This window comes from Pecten maximus, chromosome 9, assembly GCF_902652985.1.
Source record: "Pecten maximus chromosome 9, xPecMax1.1, whole genome shotgun sequence".
Lineage (NCBI taxonomy): Eukaryota > Metazoa > Mollusca > Bivalvia > Pectinida > Pectinidae > Pecten > Pecten maximus.
The window spans coordinates 23,352,890-23,372,895 of NC_047023.1; the positions used below are offsets into that span (position 1 = coordinate 23,352,890).

General features: G+C 35.4%; 1 protein-coding gene across 1 annotated transcript in view; it reads right to left on the reverse strand.

Moving 5' to 3' along the window:
* LOC117334757 overlaps positions 1-3,213 on the reverse strand; it is a 20,942-nt gene extending 17,729 nt beyond the window's left edge. Inside the window, exon 1 of the mRNA XM_033894553.1 lies at positions 2,855-3,213. The gene's annotated coding sequence lies outside the window, so the exon portion shown is untranslated. The remainder of the gene's footprint in view (positions 1-2,854) is intronic.
* Between the last annotated feature and the right edge of the window lie 16,793 nt (positions 3,214-20,006).

The window sequence follows — 20,006 nt, forward strand, 5'->3', positions numbered from 1 at the left end:
CATTACTGATGATAAACTACATCACTACTACAATCATAACTGATGACAAAATACATCACTACTACAACCATTACTGATGATAAACTACATCACTACTACAGTCATAACTGATGATAAACTACATCAATACTACAATCATTCCTGATGATAATCTACAACACTGCTTCAATCATTACTGATGATAAACTACATCAATACTACAATCATTACTGATGATAAACTACATCAATACTACAATCATTACTGATGATAAACTACATCACTACTACAGTCATAACTGATGACAAAATACATCACTACTACAGTCATAACTGATGATAATCTACAACACTGCTTCAATCATTAGTGTTATTTGAATCTCTGTGTACATGTAAATTAAGTATTTTCGACTGTTTCCCAGCAAAATTGCTAGTTAATATTATTTTGATTTTAACCGGCGAACATTGATTCAAATGATAACAATGAAGGGTATTTCTTATCGTGATTTGTATCCCTAGAAACGCCTGGTGATAGCTGCTTGTTCGAAGTCAGAAATCAGGATGATTCCTCGTATCTTTATGAAAACAGAGATTCGGCTAACACAAAGAATGTCATAAAAGGTAATGCAAAAATTCTTTCAGCGTACAGCGAGGTTAATGGACAGTCTTAAGAGTTCGAAAATGCAACAAAGCCGGAATCAAACAGTCTACCGAAGAAATTCTACGCCCAGCTCAGGACACAAAAAGAAACAAACGCTGTCAGGTATGGATTATAAAAAGATTTTTTCAAGCTTAGATAATTTGATATCGTTAATAACATGGAGTTTGGAGGAGCAAATGAGATATCTAATTCAGTCCTAGTGCGAGTAAATAAGGAAATAAGATTTACTGAAGTTGTATTCATCTTTTGACATGTACACTACAACATGTCTTCAGAATAAGTTTCTTGTTATTTCATATAGCTCTATTTTGTAACCGTATTGTGACATTTGTTGTTAAGACAATGCAATTATTTTAAAATAATCAAAACTATAACGCTGCTTCTGAAATTACATCACCACATCGATATGCTCTTTAGACACGCATTAAAGTGTTCTACCACAAGACTGACTAATGTGTAATCGAACGGATTTTTAAATGTTGTTCTGTTATCGGCAGCTAAATACTAAGATGTCAAAAATATTTTGTCGTTACAAATCATATTATAAAAACGTTTCATCTCTTAACTTACCACTATATATCGAAATGTTTTCCCATATAACTAACCACTATTGTATCGTAAGGATGTATCACTTAACTAACCACTATTTTGCCGAGATGCTTTATAACATAACTAACCACTATTTTACCGAGAGGTTTTATTACAAAACTAACCACTATCTTACAGAGATCTTTTATCACATAACTTACCACTATCATACCGAGAGGTTTTATCACATAACTACCATCTTTTCGAGAGGTATTATTACATAACTAACCACTATCTTACCGCGAGGTTTTAGCACATAACTAACCACTCTCTTACCGAGATGTTTTGTCACATAGCTAACTGCTATCTTAACGAGAGGTTTTATCAAATAACTAACTCCTCTCTTACCGCGAAGTGTTGTCACAAAACCAACCGCTATCATAACGAGTGGTTTATTATATAACTAACAACTATCTTACCGCGAAGTGTTGTCACAAAACTAACCACTATCTTACCGAGAAGTTTTATTATATAACTAACCATTATCTTAACGAAGGTTTTATCAAATAACTACATGTAACTACCATCTTTCGAGAGGCTTTATCACATAACTAACCACTGTCTAACCGAGAAGTTTTATTACATAACAAACCGCTATCTTACTGAAAGGTTTTGTCACAAAACTTACCCCTCTCTTACCGCGAAGTGTTGTCACAAAACCAACCACTATCTTACCGAGAGGCTTTGTCATTTAATTTACTATTCGTCTTTTTTAAAGCGTTTTATCATTAACTATCATAAGAGGAAAGCGATCAACACACAAATAAAAAATTGTATGTCAGTGTGAACACATCATGCATCGGTACTTTGTATGTTTTTAAAAAATGCACATTAAATGTGATATTCATAAGGACGCAAGCATTCATTTCTGCATATAATCATGGACTCATGTAAAGTAATAAATTCATGATGTTACTTCAGTGATATTTCACCTGCTTCTGTTTGATATCTATGAAATAGACATGCTACACAGCCAATGATATTTGATGGATTGCATCATGAACAAAAGTTTAATTAAAGCTAGCATAGCACCACAGATTGTAAATAGTACTGTGACTTAAAGAGAATTAAATATTACAAAGTGTACGTTTGATATTTCAAGTCAGCATGAACTGTTGTTGATACGAGTAGTTGCAGCAAAGTTTGGCTGTGTGAGAAATAGATTTAATGAGATATATTCACCTTGTCGCAAATTTTGATTATCTCTCTCTAGAGGCTTGCTAAAGTTTAAAACTCTCCAAAATGCTTCGTAAATTTCATTTGAAACGGAAACATAATTTGTAAAATGTGTCATACATTCACAGGAGACCAAAAATCAGCTTATATGGTCTTGTAATAGTGTAAACTGTTTTGCCGAGGAATTCCGAGTAATTAATTCTATCATTATGCACTGGCTGTTTTAGGATATATCGAGTTTAACAACATCACTTGTCGCATAATATGCATACATGTAGAATAGAATTAGAAAAGTTTTTTCTAAAACAATGGTCTCCTTTTGAAGTTATACAGCAAATACATTTAGCAAATGATGACGCATACAAAATCATACAAAAGCTGTTTTTAGGATTTGTAAAGAAGAAGAAGGAAAAAGAAGGAAGAAGAAGGAAGAAGAAGAAGAAGAGCTTACTATGTTTGTGCTGTTTCCGCCAACGTATACATATAAGTATCCCTGTCGTTACTGTCACCAAGCTTACACATGTGTATCCTTTGCCGCTATTGATAATGTCACCACTGCTGTCATATATCCAGTGTAGGTAACGGGCTTTTCCTCGTTATGACTTAATTACAAGCTAATATCCCCAGCAGCACCCCGCCACAGATGGAGTGTCGTTTACAACCATGCTAGGTCTTTGTGTGGGTATTATCACAATCCTACAGCGGGTAGGTTTATATACACTTTTCTCTGCGTTGGCGAAGTCAGTCCAATTCCAGGCGGACCTGTAATGAAATAGCGTTGGTTATTGGTCCTAGCAACTGTGTAATATGATTCCAACTATTTATCGCAATGATTATATCTTCTCATAATTGCTCAGCACCTACTTCAATAACACCCGTGTTTGGACATTGTCGATCGTAAGATATTCTTTGAGAGAAAACAATTTGATAGTTGTGTAAGCTGGTATTTATACAGTAGTTACGGCCCACGGTGTGCTAGGCTACAGGTAGTTGCACGCAATCGTCGCCGTAAATTATAGTCCGTGGAACTACTTTCATCGCTATTATATGTATAGGGTGTCGCCGATATTTTTGAGAGATTTCTTGTTTTGCAACGTATAGATTTATTTACAGATTATTAGATCACGGGCCTGGTGAAATCGTGTTATATTGAAGTTAATAATATTTCTTGTAAAAAAAACTATATAGTACATATATTTCACAGTATCGAAATTTCTCTAATAAAAAGTTCTTTCATAATTCTACAAAATCCAAAAGTTATCTTGCGCCTTACACCAAACCGCCTTCTGTACTTCAGTTTTTGCCCTATCGTACACTACTTCTGGCTGTTTATTTTTGCGCCCTGTTGTACACTACTTTTGGCTGTTTAATGTTGCGCCCTGTCGTACACTACTTTTGGCTGTTTAATATTGCGCCCTGTCGTACACTACTTTTGGCTGTTTAATATTGCGCCCTGTCGTACACTACTTTTGGCTGTTTATTTTTGCGCCCTATCATACACTACTTTTGGCTGTTTATTGTTGCGCCCTGTCGTACACTACTTTTGGCTGTTTATTTTTGCGCCCTGTCGTACACTACTTTTGGCTGTTTAATATTGCGCCCTATCGTTCACTACTTTTGGCTGTTTAATATTGCGCCCTGTCGTACACTGCTTTTGGCTGTTTAATGTTGCGCCCTATCGTACACTACTTTTGGCTGTTTATTTTTGCGCCCTATCATACACTACTTTTGGCTGTTTATTTTTGCGCCCTATCGTACACTACTTTTGGCTGTTTAATATTGCGCCCTATCGTACACTGCTCTTGGCTGTTTAATATTGCGCCCTATCGTACACTACTTTTGGCTGCTTATTTTTGCGCCCTATCGTACATATGTATATTACTTTTTGACTGTTTATTTAGGGCCCTATCGTACACTACTTTTGGCTGCTTATTTTTGCGCTCTATCGTTCACTACTCTTTGACTGTTTATTTAGGGCCCTATCGTATACTACTTTTGGCTGCTTATTTTTGCGCCCTATCGTTCACTGACAATAGATGCATGTTCATTAACTCATTGAGCTTGTGAATACGCCTGAGAGTATTGATCTTTGTCTGGACACCTTTACAGAAAATATCCATTCTATATTTGACCGTTTTTGTATTCAGAGAAGAACTGTTATGAACTGCAATTGCTCTTGTCATGAGTCTCATCTTAAAAAATCCAAAGAGCCAGATAAACCTTGGTTCGACCCTGAATGTAAGCGATTATATAACAAATATAAAAGTGCCTTGTATCATTTTAATAGATGTAAGTCTAATGAGCAAAGAGCCATTTTGGCCCGTTCAAAAAAGAGCTATAAATGCTATGAGGCTAAAATGAAACGTAAGTACCTCCAAATGGAGGGGGACATGATGGTCGCATTGAAACGTAATGATCCTAAGGTAGCACACCACAGTAAGACAGCCTGGCCATGGGCAATTTTTTTGTTAAGCAAATAACTCCTGTATTATGATATGTATAAAAAATGAAAAAATAAATGTACACTATAATTGGTATATCCAGTATGAAGTAGTACATACAGGCTTCACATTTATTAAAACAAAAATCAATAAATTGGTTCCGGATTTTAAATATCCGGATTTTCCGAACGTGTGTTTACACAGGAAATTTAGTTTGGCCTACAGCGCAAAATGGAAGCCCACAGAAAAGGTAAGATAGCGGAAAAACTTAATTTACAACATATGTCCAAACAAGATTAATTCTGTCTTTGGGATAGAGATATTTAATTTTAAATAGGTTTCAGAAAAAAAATTGTGTAGAGAATTGTGCCATTTTGGGTCAAATATCATAATATTTTGCAATTTTTGAGAATTTTTTAAGCTGTTACCATGGTATTCACAGCTCTAAAAATCACAGAAAATATCAGTTTACTTATCCTTCAGAGCTCTATTAAACTTGCAAATGTTGTACAGACTTCAAATATATATACTTTATAAGAGGTTATATGTAAGGTTAACTGGCAATGTTTACATATCTAAAGCATGTGCCATATTTTTCAGAATTTGGCATTTTTACTGTACACTGCTACCTAAGGCTTTCTATCAACATTTTTCGAAACGCAAGTCTGGTAGTACTGGTGATCTGTCACTTTTTTTGAACATTTCATGAATTTATCTGATAATCCGTCTGAGTCAGAGAGTGATTATGTATATATTGATAACAATGAGTGTGCCTATCCTGAGCTCGATGTTGTATTTAATCTCAAGGAATTATTAACTGTTATCACTAGTCTCCCTAAAGGTAAGGCTGCTGGTATTGATTTGTTGCTCAACGAGTATTTTACCGAATACAGCGATCTATTCGCACCAGTTTTACTAAAACTTTTTAATACTATGCTTAATGTAGGATATTTTCCCAAAGTTTGGACGAAGGGTATTATTGTACCTGAACATAAAAAGGAGATAAAAATAACGTCAGTAACTATATAGGTATCACAATTATTAGTTATTTAGCTAAGTTTTTTACTTCTCTTCTGAATAAGCGTTTATTGGTGTGGAGTGAAAGTGAAAATGTCATTTCTGACGCACAGCTTGGGTTTCGGCCTAAATGTGGGACCAGAGACGCAATTTTTGTTTTGAATACCTTAATTACCAAGACTTTACAAAATAATAAAAGACTGTATTGCGTGTTTGTTGATTACAGGAAGGCATTTGATAGTATATCTCATAAAATGTTGAGGCTCAAATTATGGAAAGCAGGGGTCAGAGGTCGTTTGTTAGATATTATTAGATCGATATACGATAACGTTAAATCTTGTGTTAAGCTAAATGGTAAGTTATCGGCATTTTTTTACTTACATGTCGGATTATTACAATGGGAATCGTTGTCCCCGATTTTGTTTTCTTTATTCATTAATGATATGGAATCTGAATTAATTAATTCTAATTGTCAAAGTTATCAGTTGCAGTTGATTAACCTGTTCATTTTAATGTACGCTGACGATACTGTCCTGTTTTCAGAAAATATACAAGACCTTCAAAACATGCTAGACTTTTTGCATTCGTATTCTTCACGATGGGATTTAGAGGTAAACCTGGATAAAACTAAAATTGTTGTGTTCAGGAAAAGTAAAAGAATTTATCCTATTGAACGGTGGACATACAATGGTATGCCAATTGAGTTGGTAGATCAATTTTGTTACCTTGGTCTGATTTTTAATTATAATGGTAAATTTACTGTTGCTTTGAATAACTTTGCTATGCAAGGCAGAAAAGCTTACTTCTTGTTAAACAGGAAAATGAAAAGATTCATGTAAATTGTGAAACCAAATTGTCATTATTTGATACATATATCTCATGTTTACTGAACTATGGATGCTAAGTTTCGGGATTTTGTCCGGCACCACAGTTAGAGAAAGTACACTTACTGTTCTTAAAAAATGTACTTGGTATAAAAAAAGACCGCCAATTATTCCATGGTCTACTCTGAGCTTGGGCGTTTCCCTTTACAAATTAGTCGCAAGATTTCTGTTCTAAAATATTGGATTAAACTTTTGAATACGGATAATTGTGTTTTAAAATCATGTTATAATGAACTTGTAGAGCTTAATGTAACAAAGCCAAGATGTAAAATGAATATCATGTATCATGTAAAGCATGAGCTTAGTAGTTTCGGATTCTATGACGTCTGGTTGTCCAAGTGTGTTCCTAATGAAAAACATTTTTTGCTGTTATACACACAACGGGTGCATGATATTTTATCCAAGAGTTGAGAAACAATTTCGAAAATTCCTCTAAATGTATTTTTATCAGCATATTGTAGATCGATTTGAATTGCAGTTGTATCTCACGAAGTCTTTTAAATTTAGAAATGTACTTACTAAGTATAGGATACAAGCACACGATTTAAGTGTTGAAACTGGTAGATACCAAGGTATTCCCAGAGCCCAAAGACTGTGTGTATTATGTAATAGAAGGGAAGTTGAAGATGAAACTCATTTTATATTATTATGTCCAGTTTATTCAGAGTTGAGAAGTGTGTACATCAAGCCGTATTTTTATCGCCGCCCTTCTGTATTCAAGTTAAATGAATTATATGCAAGTATAAATGTTAGAACTTTAAGAAATTTCAGTAAATATCTAATGCATGCTTCGTCCAAAAGAATATCTCTACTCAATAACTGAATTTTTTTCGTTAGATAGTATTTATCAAGTTTCGTTATTTTGCTTGCTTTAGAGAGTGTGTTATATACATGTGTGTAATGGTATGAATTATAATTATATCGGTTGTGTTCTCCGCCATCTTGTTCAAATGAATTGTAATGTACGTTTATGTATTATGTAATTCCTATATGTTGTGCTACATTCGGAAATAAACTAAACTAAACTAAACTTCTTTTTGACTGTTTATTTAGGGCCCTATCGTACACTACTTTTTGTTGTTTAATTTTGCGCTCTATCGTTCACTATTACTGGCTGTTTATTTAGCGCCTTATATGATTATCATACACCACTTTCGGCTGTTTAATTTTTCGCCTTACCTTACACTGATTTCGGCCGTTTATTTTGCGCCCTACCGTACACTGTTTTCGGCTTTTTATGTTGCGCCCAAAAGAACCCTGTTTTGGGCTTTTTAGTTTGCGCCCTACAATACACAGCTAAAGTCTGTTTTTGGCTCCCTACCATACGCTGCTTAAGACTGTTATGTGTCGCATTCTGCACACTACTCGTTTTTGCACCCAACTCTACTTTTTCTCTCTTCCCAACATATTTCCCTCGAAAATAAACCGCTATATACAGTATTAGGTATATATGGTATACACAATTAGTGACTCGACATTTGTCGTAAAAAGTAACAACTCAAACCCACGGGGATATGCGTTTTCGATGCTCGTTTATATTCATAATGGTTCGGTTGTTTCTTATGCGTTTCGCATTTTGAGAACATGAGATTGTCCGGATTTTACCTAGATTAACATTTCGAGAACATTTAAAGGCGCAAAGACGCTTAATGTCCTGTTACGCCTGGTCTGATTATCCTGGTACTTTTTCAGTGATATCAGTTAATTATTATTTAGGGTTTTTTTAATATTTTGCATGTGTACATGATTAATTTCAATTCAAGTTAATCGTTTGACACAATTTTACAGTATACGTTTCCGCTTTACCATCCTCAGATCCGGCGTTACATGTATTACAAAAAAACAATAAACGTACTAGATATCATACAAAATATAAAATTATAGCAGTAAACATAGTAAATGAAAGGTCCTCTTAACTAGAAATAAGCGGTTTAGGTATTTAACAATACTAAACCAAGTTAGAGGATCTCAATAAAAGGTGCATGATAATTATGTTTGAAATTGTTTTTAAAAAAGAACACAGCAATTGCATGGATTGCTAACGACATTATCTGTAGTTACGTCCGGCCCAGTCCCAATAAAACTGTTGATAAAGTGATGCGATATCCGCAAACCAGGGTTAAGTACACACACGTGAATCGGTTAACGGCTCCCTAGGGACGTGTAGGTGTAACAATCAGTGCGTAAGTGGAGCATTAAGTACGGATATACCGTCGGTTGTCAATTGATGTGTGTCCAGGTGCTAGGGGAGATGTGCCACATTCTGTCACTGTCTCAAACATCTCTACTGACCAACAAGGTTAGTATAGCAAACGCTAGTATTGACCACCGCGGTCATTGTCTCAAACGTCAATACTGACCATTCCGCTCACAGTCTCAAAGGTCAATACTGACCATTCCGCTCACAGTCTCAAAGGTCAATACTGACCAATTCGCTCACTGTCTCAAACGTCAATACTGACCATTCCGCTCACTGCCTCAAACGTCAGTACTGACCAATCCGCTCACTGTCTCAAACGTCCGTACTGACCAATCCGCTCACTGTCTCAAACGTCAGTACTGACCAATCCACTCACTGTCTCAAACGTCAGTACTGACCACTCCATTCACTGTCTCAAAGGTCAGTATTATCAATCTGGTCACTGTCTCAAACGTAAGTACTGACCCCCGTGGTCACTGTCTCAAACGTCAGAACTGACCACCGCGGTCACTGTCTCAACATCAATTTTGTAAATGATAACATCGCGATTTCCGAAGTATTTTACGAACCTAACTAATATGAACGTTATCACTTCTAAAATAACATCATCCTGTAGACCTTAGGGTGCCCGATCTTTGTTCTTTTGAATCTTGATCATTAAAACGTTTTGTAATAGATGAATAGATGTCATTGATTTCAGGCGCTTGTAAAACCAAATAGGACTGACTAAAAACGACACGGAGGTCTTGTATACAGAATTAGTTATACAGTAGGATACTGATAGTAATTATAAAAATCATATATTGATATGTATATTCTACTCAAAAAGAGTTGGCCATAAAACCGCCTGGCGCGGGGCTTGCTACACAATCGGCAGTAGCCTGAGTAGGAAGGATTTCATACCCAGTCGGAGAGCAGTGCAGTGTATGTATCTTCGTTCTAACCAGTATTTGTCACCTGAACAAGGAACTTTCCGTTGAGTGATTTAGATGAACTTGTTGATCTTTTCAAAGGATTAAAACAAAGTAAACTTGCTGTTTACTAGCAACAAGTCCATGATGGCATTATGGGTGCATTATGATTCTAGACCACTTAATGTGTTCTGTTTGTAGCAAGTGATGTTTACTTTAATAATGCTGAAAACATAGTGAACTATGTGTTAATAAATTTATTTGACAAAATAAGTACTGTTACAAATTTCCCACGTGAAGCTGAAAAATTACTAAGCTTGATACGTCACTCTAATGTCCCATCGTCTGTCATTATATTGTCTGGTTAACGTCTATCGAGCCGTATATGTTAGTGCAATCCGGTCAAGCGTGACGCTAGGGTAGTGAGTAAAGCACATGCATGTAGGCTATTTGAGATACTTTTCTTGATGATAAGCATACATATGTTAAATGTCCTTATTTGTATGTGTAACGATTTTACCTATAACCCAGGTTCATTTGAATTGAACGACACCATGCAGTGAAGACAGTGGGTATTGGGTATACGACAAGATTTACTTCATTAAATGACAGTATACACAACAGCTCAAACACGCACTGAACATCAATAATTCATTTATACTCTGATTAAATGTTTTTCAACACACAGACGCAACTCACAAAATCCACTTTCGTTGCATATATAATACCAAAACAGGTCCGAAGTCTGGCAACCCCGTTTTCATCCAGAAAAATGTAAAATGATGCGCGTGGGCAATTAAAATATAGATCAAATAAACAACAACTTTAAGAAAGGTGCAGGAGTACTATAATTTGTAAACTTCGAAAAACATATCGGCCTCACAATAGACAATAAATTTGATACGCAAATATGTTAAAAGCTAAATAAGATAACTAGACAATGGGAATTTTACGGAGAACAATAGAATATGAAGTCTGGATATTTATAATTTGTTGTACACAGCTTTGGTTAGACCACATATCGAGTATGCGAATTAAGTTTGGAAACCTCATCTCGAAAAACGCTTAATCAATTTTAACAGAGTTACTTCACTTTTGAATAATGAAACAATTTCTTCATATAAAGGAGTTAATCATCGTTTTGGAATTTTACAAAATGATAATCCATCGTGCGGTGTTTTACTTTTTGACGGTAAGACGTCTGGATAATCCGTCGTGAGATGTTTTCGTGGTAAGACGTTTCATATTCCGTCGAGAGGTATTTCTTCCACGATTAGAGGTAATAATAAAATAAAATAAATAAAAATAATGTGTCGTCATTGTTATGCTTTTTGGAATTCATTTATGTATATCAATAAGAAGAATGATTATAAAAGGAAATTATTCATGAAAGTTTAAAAAAAAGATACAAAGACGGACATCATTCACAAATTAAAAACAAAACAAAAAGGGAAAAAAACACACACACACAAAGTTACAGTAGAATAAATAATTCAAATAATAATACATGTAATAAAAAGTTTCTTCTCCGTCGACGACAACCTCCATACCAATATTGGTCTTTGAATATCGCATCAACTGAAACACCGTAGGTAGGAGATGCTGGAATGTTGCTATCTAGAAATGGAAAATCACGCTTATGTTACCACTTAGCTGTCCCTGTTGGGTGTGTTGTAAGCAAAGATCGAGGTCAGCTGCTGATGTTGACGAGTCCTTGATTTCAATTTCTACAGGGCATATCCGATTGACATGGTCAATGAAGATTTGTTATTTAAAGATAACACATCGTCAATATACCTATAGATGAAATTAAGAACTTTGCAAGGTATTTGCTACCTGTTCAGATAAGCTCACCAATACAATAAGTTTCTGTATAGTTCACAGCTATTGACTTACATCACCGTTCGCCTTTCTTGGAAAAACAAGAGGCACCTGAGTTTTTTGGCAGATTTGATTCTTGTTACCTTGAATTTGAGGTAAATGTTGTTCACTCCAGCATGCTAAAAGCCCAATATCAGAGATATGGGCCTCTTGTTTACTGAGAAGAATTCATTAAACGATTTAAGAATATTTGACTCCTATGACCTTGAATTGAGATCAATGTCGTTCATATAAACAGTCTTGATAACCATTTACTCTAAAATGCTATAGGTCCAATATCAGGCTTCTTGACCTCTTTCTTAATGAGAAGAAGTCGTTTAAATGTTTATGCATATTAGTCCCTTGTGACCTTAAATGAAGGCCAAGGTCATTAATTTGACCTATCTTGATAGCCCTTCACCCGGCATGATCTAAGCCAAACACCAGTTCTCCTGGTCTCTTGCTTAATGAGAAGTCGTTTAAAGATTTTAGCATATTCGACTCCTGTGACATTGAATGAAAGTCCAAGTCATTCTTTTGAACTTTCTTGATTGCTCTTCACCACAGCATAATATAGGCCCAATATTAGTTCTCTGGGCATCTTGCCCATGAGAAGAATTTGACTCCTGTAACCTTGAATCAAGGCCAAGATCATTAATTTGAACAATCTTGATAGTCTTACACCGCAGCATGATATAGGCCTACTATCAAATCTCTGTGCTTCTTGTTTAATGAGATGAAGTCGTGTCTACGTTGACTTAAAAGAGTAGAAAACTCATGCGTTTTGACGGAGGCAAAAGATTTATCGAAATCGTTCGAAATCCACATTCCATTAATGCTGCATCTTGAGTAAATAGTAACATATTGATGTATAATGATATACACAACATGATTGGCATACAAGCGGTACAACTACCAAATCATGTATATATGTACTACTGTTAAAATACACAAATGATGTTTGTAAACGTATAAATATGATCAATTATAACAGTAAAATCATAGTCTACCACATCAGTACGTCAGATTGGAATAAGAAAAAGTCTTTCACTCAATTTGACATACTGTGACTTTGGTTAAAGTATACCATACTTGGTGGTAAACATCTGATATAATAAAGGCTTAGTTGAACGTTGAACATCTACAAAGGCCAGCAATAAAACTTATTGATAAAGTTTAGAAATCCAATATAAACGAGGTCGATCCGCATCTTTCTCACTATCTGCGATTTTGAACAGATTACCAATACTGAGGAATGATTAGACAGTTTTTCATCTTTAGAAAAACTGGATAATGTGTATGAGGATTACGCTAGCTCTGTGTAAGAATGGAATGTAATAATGTTTAAAGGCAAGACAATTATAAAAGGTCTTATTTGCAAACAACCACAAATCTGTCATGTGATTTATAAAAAAAATACACCAACGAGAATCATTAACGAACGTTAAAGAAAAGAAAACGAAAATTCAGTAACGGGAATCATATCTGAACGTCAAAAAAATCGTAACGGGAATCATTCACGAACGCCAAAATGGAAATAAAAATCAGTTACGGAAATCATTCCCGAACATCGAAAAGGAAACAAAAATACAACAACTGGACTTATTCACGAACGTCAAAAAGGGAATATAATTCGTTACGGATGTCGAACCCGAACGTCAAAGGGAATATAATTCGTTACGGATGTCGAACCCGAACGTCAAAAAAGAAAACAAATACCGTAACGGGAATTCATTCATAAACGTCAAAAAGGAAATTTAAAAAAACTATACCTAAAACAATCACTATACCTCCAACTGTTTTACTTTATCTCTAACTGTCCTTACTGTGTCTCCAACTGTTCTAATTATATCTCAAATTTGTCTCACTTTATCTACAACTGTTGTCATCAAGATGGAAATTGTGCATGAATGTTGATGCACGAAAAGGTAGAATCAACGGAGAAAACGCACAAAGAATTTGTATAATGTGGTTCGACTGTCTATAAATAAGTACAAGATTAAGAGAGGAATATCAAAACATAGAAAAGTAGTGTAGCGTGGACACGAATGTTAGTAAAACAAAAATATAAACAGGATACATTTGGCGAAAGTAAAAAACGAAGCATCACTGGAAATCATTCTTGAATATCGGTAAAGAAAAAATCAATTAATCATTAACATTGTTTTCTACTGAATTTTTTTTACTGATATTCGTCATCGATTTTTATTATACTTTCTAGTAATTAATAACAAGATCAATTTTAGTCGTATTTTTTATATCCTTTTATGATTTCCGTTGATTCTTTTATCAATATTCGACAATGTTTTCCTTTTCTACTTAATTGCTCAATCGACATTCGTAAATCAATGGATTTTTTTTTTTTATATATATATTTTTTCAGTGCGAATGGTTTTTGTTTCGACTGATTTTCTTTTTTCTGTTATATTTTTCTTACCGACATTCGAGAATGATTTCCGTTTATTACGTTTTTATTTAGCTTTATTGGCGCCTGAAAATAATTGTACTTTCCTGAATGATTTGTATTTAATGTTTGAACCTATTGACTTGGTGAATGATATCCGCGTAAGATTTTTTTTATTAATTGACGTTCGCGAATGTTTTTCGTTTCATGATTTCATTTACCGACATTCGTAGATTTCTGTTTTATGACTTTTCTTAATGACGACCGTAAAAGATTCAGAATGTGTTCCTTTATTTTTGTTTATTTTGTTTCAATCTTTAAATTTTCACATCTGAGGTTACGTCATCACCTAAAGGGATGGCCCTGTCCTGACGTCATGAGAAGAGTTATAAAGAATCAAATTACACACAATGTAATTGGGTTAGGATTGCTAAGAATGGCTTAATGATTTCAGGTTAGCTATTAAGACGCTATATAGCATCATGCATGGCTATACAAATATCTTACGTAGGATATAGACGAGGAAACGAACAATGACTAGACACATAAGGTATGACTCACAGCTTTTATTTCCAGAAAGCGTTTAAATACAAAGCTATTAAAGAGAGAAAGGTGAGAAATATACGATGTAATGTGGGACTTGTTATCAATGAAACTAGTAAACGTTAGTAGAGAAACTGTCGGAATTACATATGTCAGATTTTCTGTCTGATTATATACCGCCGTGCTAGCGACTGAACCCGGACACGCACTGAGATATAACCCCAATTACACGACGCCTTAGCAGAGAACAATCCCTTACAAACATGATTAAGCCCTCCCAAAGGAACCCCAAACAACAAGCCACTTTCACTCCTCCCACACCTTTCAGAAGCACTGCATGGGACCGTGTAATAGACAACAATAACATAGCAAAATATCTGTAGAAAAGCAGAAAACGACTCGCTACCGAGTGAAAATAGTGCGGGTGCTGGTAGGGGATACAGATAACTGACTCTATTTCTCCCATCATGTACATATTTGTCTTCCGGTTTTACCTGTTCAAGATTGATCTGTCACTCCCAAGGGTGTGATTTCTCTCCAACCCTAGGGTATGACAGAGAGCACGTGCCGGCAACAATGCAAAGACGACACGGCAACAATACAGTGATGTCATGGCAACAATACAGTGATGTCATGGCAATAATGTATACAGTGATGTCATGGCACCAATACAGTGATGTCATGGCACCAATACAGTGATGTCATGGTACCAATACAGTGATGTCATGGCACCAATACAGTGATGTCATGGCACCAATACAGTGATGTCATGGCAACAATACAGTGATGTCATGGCACCAATACAGTGATGTCATGGCAACAATAGTACAGTGATGTCATGGCAATAATACCTCAACACTGTGTTGCATTGTAATGTTATTTTGATATTCGAACAACTGGACCTTACGTGAATAAAATTGAATGATGGGAGAAAAATAGTCACCTCTACCTTGAGGACGCGTGAGAGAAATCTTCAACTCGAGTGATCTTCTTGATTGGCTAACCCTTGGCAGAGCTTCGGGTTAGATAACCAAGAATATCACCCCTCGGGTTGGAGATATATCTGTCCCACCCTCAAGGTAGGGGGGGGGGGAGGAGGGCTACGGAAGTCTGCCTCGGATTTATCATAATGGGACCATAGAGTTCTAACTAGAATCTGTCATAGAAATACATTGATAACCCTGCACTACTCTCTTTTTAATCGTTTATTTTCCTGCATGTTTTTTGTGTTTTTAAGCTTCTTACATGTACAGCAGATGGTTTACATAAGAATGAGTCACTAAATAGCTATTAATTACTATTATTTTGTTGATGAAGCATATTAAGAAGATGCTTATCCTTCCGGAACGACAGATATCATTCTCCTTGTTTCTTCGCATGCGTCTCTATGCCAATCTCTATTGTTGTTCACATGTTTTGTTCAATTAAACATTTGTATGGATATCCTTGACAAACTACAGGGAGAAGACCATGTGTTACAGAGGGTAAGCGTCCTCATTGACGACTCCCGCCATACGTATTATATTTCGATACTGCCGTCAGAAGTTGTATAAAAGGAAATATTCCTTTGAACCATTTATTCTTTATTTCATATTGCATTACCAGAATTTGCTGCTAATTTGGGACAATATCTGTTTTAACTGTATTACTGTTCAGGTACGAAAATCATTCCTCAATAAGAGGAGGGGAGATTTGACGTGAAGAGTTCTAACCAGAGTAACAACGATCTTACATGTATATCTAACAATGTTACGATGTTCAATTTTCAGACCCGTAGTTTTTGGATACATAAGGGGATATTTTGTTTACAGTTATGAAGACAATTAACTTTGGCTTTTTTTCTTAAGCATCTTCCGAGATTGGGATGCCGGTTTTATCACGGTAAAATTAAACGCCATTTTTTTCAGATTTCGGAATACAGTACATGTCAAAATGATAAATCAAGGATTTAACTTCTAGCAGATGTACAGTTAATAGATACAGTTTATGTATATGTATATGTATATCACATATCGTATATCATTTCTTTTTATAATTTTTTTGATGTTTCATCATGTATATGCGTGGAAATATTACTTTTTTTTCAAAATATTAATAATACAACGAGTCTATACTCTCTGGTGCTCACCTTTCTATGCCAAACCCATATCTGATGTATTAACTTATCTTTTGACGGCATGGATCCAAGTGAAGGAATACATGACTGAATTGTCTATGTACAGAATTGGATGTGTACCTCCAACCCCATAACGTAAATTAGGTGTCAGATTATCTCTAATATATTTGTTTTGGTTGTTTGTAATAATAGGAATCATAAAAACATATGTATACTGTATCAATACATCAATATAACTACAAACAATCAATTTAGTTTGCTCGGCTGATCAACGAAAAACATCTGACTCTTCTGCAATTAATATGACAGTTCACCAACACAGTGAATGACTTCAATTATCTGTAGGTCTCTGGAGTAATAACGAAACAGTTGTTGTCCGTGACATATTCATCGCCTGCAGTCGGTGTCAACAGCACACGACGTGTGGAATACCAACCACATCTGTCACGTGATAGAGTAAGTCACGTGCACTTCCGGCTTTGCGAGATGAGCGTAATTCGTTAAAACATACCAGCTTATTTAATACAAGACCTTGAAAGTTTATATCGTGATTTAAATCATTTGTTATCGGATATTTACATGGATTCCTTGGTTTTTTGCCAACTATTGGAAAGACTTGGAGGTTCGAATAACAACAAAAATGTAAATATCTGATAATAACATTAAAAAATATGAAATGAGCCTTCGAGGTGTTATAGGAGTAGATGTATACGTAAGAGTAAAATATTTATGTCAAGAGAGTGTGTAGTCATTCCCTTTTAATTTTAATTTTAAAAATGATTTAAAGTATATCAACAGAAAATTAAACTTGACGTCACAGGAAAGTTATATACATAAGTATCAGTTTCGTACGACCAGACCGAAATGCATTCTCCAAGACGATGGGATGTACCATAAAGTACGGAAACTAAACTTAAAACTTAAACAGCTGCTTTGATTTATAAAACGTCAAATTGTGACCTTTATAAGTTTATTCCTTTGTTACAGACCAGGTTTTTTGTATATCAGAACAATCAGATATGGATCAGACGGACTTAATGATACCCAAGTGATGACATTCTATTGTTCCTGCCCACCCCTGGTTATTCATCGTCACAATGTGTCACGTAATGACTCGACAGTAGAAATTGACGAGTCACTCACTTAAACCATAACTGACCACAACAAACAACTAGCGAGCCAGTAAACACACTATTTATATCCATGTGCAACCCAAATATGGCTGGTACGGCAACTAATTAAAATGTGACCATCCACAGATAGTAGCAATTAGTGATTTGAATACCGTCATGGTATACTAGCATGACATGCCGTGTGACGGGGGCGTGGATAAAACGGGGCTATAACGTAGTACATGGTACTATCGCATGACATACCGTGTGACGGACAGCGGGCTAAAGTTAGCAGCGGATTCGTTATTCGTTATTTGGGATTCGAATAACGAATCCGCTGCAGCAGCGGATTGGGAATTCAGTTTTTGATGTTTAAATGATATTTCTTTTTATTGACATTTTGATATTTGGATCCGCTGCAGCAGTGGATTTGGGATTCAGTTACATACTAGTAATGTTTCCTATAATATATGATTGGGGATTCGAATAACGAATCCGCTGCCAATAACGAATCCGCTGCCCGTCCCGTCCCGTCCCGCTTCAATATTAAACTAGCATATCTATATAACTACAAATGTGATTGTTATCAAATTTTGTTTACATAACAAACATGATGCCTACTGACGCAACTTACTCTTTTTATCGAATCAAACATCCAAGATGGCCGCCACAGCCCCTGGCTGAAAACATATCCTGTAATAACGCTTGTTCTATCTGATTGATTCTAATGGAACTTGATGGGAGAGATGATACCATGATAGCACTCATAATAAACAATGAAAACTTTCGATTAAAGATGGCCGCCAAATAGAGGATTCTGATTGGTCGACATTTAAATATCGTTCGATTTTCATAAAATTTGGTATTATATGCAGTCTGCCAGCAGCGGATTGGGGATTCAGTTACATACATGTTCAATTGATATTTTTCCTTTTAATATATGATTGGAGATTTGAATAACAGCAGATTAGTATAACAATATTATTCAATTGGTAGCATAAATATAATAACCAAGAGTATTTTACTGATAGAATTTTAAATTCCTTATACATGTTTGCATTCCAATCAAACTTTCGGCTGTATCGAAATGATACTCGTTAGAGGTTACAACGGTAGGAACCCTTCTGGTCTTTATATTTGTACCATAGAATGCTGGCTTAGTTTAAACATATTTTATTGACATACAAAAATGACAAAGGGATTAGAGAGAGAGGGGGGAGGGAGGGGGGCAGGAGGGAGGAGGAGATAGGTACATATAAAGTTAAATGATTGCATCGGGAAGGATCAGGAACACGACCTATAAATGTTTGGAATGAATTCAAATATACTTAATTAGAAACAAAAAAAAACATTTATATATTATATGGATAAATGGAGCATTTTGGATTAAGTTTTTTATAGGAAAGTGGCATGAAAAGAAGGGGAGAGGGGGGGGGGGGTTAGGAAGTGATAATTAGTCGAATCTTCCCGACCTTCTCAAGAAGTTTTGCACAACTTTGGCGATTTGTATATTGTCAGTTTAGGAGATATTCGTGTCCCCTTTACAAAGTATATTTGCATTAACAGGACCGTACCAGGTTAAATCAGCTATAAGAGTTCCTCTTAAGTTGTTGTACAGGGGACAGTTAAGAAAAAAATGATGGGAATCTTCACAGGGATGTCCACAGTGCACTTGCACTTGCTCGATTTCTTATTTTGTTGTGTAGAATATTTACTTTTCGAGGACCAAAACTGATAAATTGCTTGTCATATATACTGTTTACTGTCATAGATTTTTTTTAGATTAGATTTGAAGGAACTTAAAGTAGGCGAGTTTCTGATAGTGTTATTTAAGTCATTCCACGTACAGTTTTGAAGTAGAAGGAAAGAAAGAGTTTTTTGATAGTTGTAGACGAAAGTGTTGTTCCCTAAATAAATCTGCATTTCGTAAATTATAAGGAGCTATGTTGCCAATATACATTGGTAGTAGGTCGATAAGAAAAGTAGCTGCCAGATTATTGACTATAGAATAGAATAAGGAGAGTTTTCGAGCATCGCTTCTCTTCGAAAGGGGTAACCAACCGGTTTCTAGATATAAGAACTCTGTTTTTGTGAATATGGGCAGCCCTGTGACTA